The sequence below is a fragment of the Trachymyrmex cornetzi genome, unplaced genomic scaffold (assembly GCF_001594075.2).
Source record: "Trachymyrmex cornetzi isolate Tcor2-1 unplaced genomic scaffold, Tcor1.1 scaffold191, whole genome shotgun sequence".
NCBI classification, from domain to species: Eukaryota; Metazoa; Arthropoda; class Insecta; order Hymenoptera; family Formicidae; genus Trachymyrmex; species Trachymyrmex cornetzi.
In genome coordinates, this window is record NW_017296539.1 from 127,855 (window position 1) to 131,505 (window position 3,651).

The window sequence follows — 3,651 nt, forward strand, 5'->3', positions numbered from 1 at the left end:
TTATACAGCGACACCATTTTGAATTTTTGAAAAGACCACGGTTCATTTAAAAGCTCTTTTCAAGACGAACATTTTCCGGGATCAAACGTTGAAATCCGTCCATATCAATTTTGGACAGAGGCTTGATCGATTTGGCAAAGAATGCCCCATATATATATTTGTCATAATGTAAAACACTAAATCTGACTACTAAAATTAGGTCATGACAGTAAAAGCTACGGCTGTATCATAAAAAGTAAAGAATGTACGATAATGCGATTTTGGGAAAATTAGTAAAAAATTAAAAAATTGTGGTGTACATTGTCAAATCTCATTATACTTTACGTACAAGGTACATCTGCCACCAAGTGTCTACTATATAAATTTGAGCGAATTCGATTCACTTTGACAAAAGTTATGCTCAAAAAATTGAAAGGTGATATAATTTTGACCGGTACTATGTAAGTGTTGTTTCATTAAACTATATTTTCATATATTTTTCAGGAACTTTTATTATTTATTTTCTTACTTTTGACATCACAATATAAGAATTTAGCAGAGCACGAGCATAGCATGGCAGACAATGCATTGATCTATCATACCAGAGATCCCGGTATCCTGGTAGGAACCAAATATTTATGCCCGTATCTCCTGTTAGAAAAGATCGGCAACCTCCTGAGAGTATCCTTGCCCACAGAAACACTTCTCGAAAAATCCATTATTCGGAATCAGCATTAAAACCGTAGGTACCATATATATGCTTGTAGCAATTGAATAATCAGCGTGCGCACCACAAACATATGAGAGAGGTGTAACCTTAAAACAGTGCTTGGAATTAGTTGTACATAGGGATGGACGATTTTTTACCGATTAATCGAAAACACCGATAGTTTTTTAATTTATCGATTTTTTCATCGATTATTTTTCCGTTTAATTGGTCGAAGTTCGATTTTTTCTCTCAACAACAATAAACTTCCACTCACAAAGTGTATTCGTTTATATAGTGGTTAGCACAGAGAGTATCATTTTATCTTTAAGATACTTTTACTGACTTTTACATGGCAGCGTCAAACGTCGAGCATCGTAAGCTTATTCGTCAATTTTGATCACGTGACCTTTTTTTAATCATAGACTTATATCAATAGACTGCTGACTCAATGTGATAGAAAGGGATGAACCTGATTTCGAGCTGTCCTTGTTTCAGTTCTTATATGTGTGTGTATGCATCCTGTCTATGAGTATCGCGTGAATTTATGTGAAAACATTACTAGTCATAAGTCATAACAGAAAGATTATAACAAATGTCAAATGTCATTTCATAGTGGCCTTTCATTCTATTATATTCTGAAAAACAAAAAATGATAATTTGTAGCGTGATAAACTGCAAAAATCGATATAAAATAGGAAGTAATGTTTATTTTTTTACATAAGTATTTCTCATGATATATTTATTATAAAGACAATAAATATTTTAAAATTAAGTATTTCCAAATTCAGTTGAAAAATACAATAATATTTCAATATTATGTATTATATACGTATATTATTAATATAAATATATATAAATATGAACATAAATATATAAATATATAAAATATAAATATCTCGGTAATATTATTTTTATTACTAAATATAAATATATAAAATATAAATGTATCCCGGTATTGTATTATTTTTATTACACTAAGGTATTACACTACAAAGTAATTTTGCAAAAAAAGTGATGTATGAATATGTATAGACATATTTCATGTATAATTGTATATGTTCATGAATATTTATACATGTTTATGTATGTTTATACATATTTAAACATATTCATGAAAAATTTTTTACCGAGATATGTGTATGATAATGCTAATATAATAAAGACTTTAATTTTTTTTAATGTACTATTTGTAACTTTCACTAAACAAGCTTCATAAACGTATTAATATAATTGATATAATTGAAATTTTATATTGTTGGGAAAAGCTGTATTATATTCTATATAAATAGGTTTTCTTTAAATAATGAAAATCGTTTTTATAAATTAATTGTTGCTGTCGGAAAATCGAATTGGAAACCGAGAAAAACAAGAGAAAAACAGAATTTGTAGTCTGCATTTTAGTAAAAAAGACTTTATGCAAGGAATAGGATTTTATTGTCCTTACTTACATAAAAATGCAGTACCATTTGTCGCAGAAAAAGCCCTGGTTGATATTGCAATGTTAAAGTCAAAAGAGGTATATTTGACACTCAAGACCTAAATTTAAAAGATAATTCTTTACTCAAATAAAAAACGCGAATTCTTTTAAACTGATTCAAAAGAGATCTACAGTGCTACAAGCATTAGTGAATCAGTAAGCTACATTAAAATTTGTGATTTGAACAAAAGTATTGCATTAGATCACATCTATTCAAAGAATAACGTTACAATTAAAAATGATGACTCATGTACATTTGACAATAAAGATTTAATTCAATTGATTCAATGACAATTATTGATCTAAATAAAAAACGTAAATTTATTCAAACTGGTTCAAAAGATATTGCGTCTATTTCACATAACTCAAATTTCAACTTTCGAGAGGAACAGATCTGATTACTACAAAAAGAATAGAGTTATCGAAAACTGTAGAAAATCTAAAAATAAAAACTAAAATTTCACAACAGAAATGGAAAAAATATAATAAAAAATTTACGTACTTAGTGCAAAAATGGGTTAATTCATTACAACCGAAGGAACTTATTGCGGACAGTCCTTTGCAATTATTAAGAAAATAATTTAAAAACATTATATTAGAATATTGGTAAATGTTAAGAAGACCCTGTCTACTCCAAATTTTGATAAAAATATACTCAATCAATGCATTTTTACACGAAAGAATTTGGCAGAAAAAGATATCGCTCTGCCTAGCGAACCGAGATATTAAAGGTTAAAGTTGACGACTATTCAGGTTAGGAAATCTGTCATACTGACTCGATATGAGCACTGTAGCCTCTCGCAGCACTGCCACAGCGTGCTACGATGATTTTTGGAACGGTGTTGCCAGCGCTGACGAACAATTTTGGAACACAGCCTTAGTGGTAGGGATGGGCGATGTTTCATCGATTATACAAAAATTGAAGTTTTTTCCGCTCAATAATCGATACTTGATTCGATGTTTCAGAATTCGATTAATCGGTACATCGATCTTCTTTTTAATATCGATTATGGTTGGCTCTCATTAGGTGCATCCTTTGACTATATACCTCTGGACTGCTAGTTACCCCCACTTTTCCTACCTTTTCCATAAGATAGAAAGAGAGGATCGTGTATCCAAGATCTCAGAGCCATCAGGTCCGGAAGTTGGCCAAATCAAGAACTAACTAGCTGCATTTTAAGTAAGAATCGGTACGAATAACTCCGAATAAATAATTGAAGTGATCCAGAAGTACTGCTAAATAAAAAATGGTTCGTTCTTGTTTTGCTAAATTATGTAATAATACCAGATACAAAGCTGTAGGAGTAATTAAATGTGATGCGGGAAAAATATAGATTTAAAATCAATTCGAAAAAGGAACCAAATTTAATATATATAATAAAATAAAGTACATATTACAGTACAATAAAATATACATGAAAAGAAACACGGTAGGACAAATCTAAATAAAATATATCTGAAGAAAATAATATATATAAGATATATA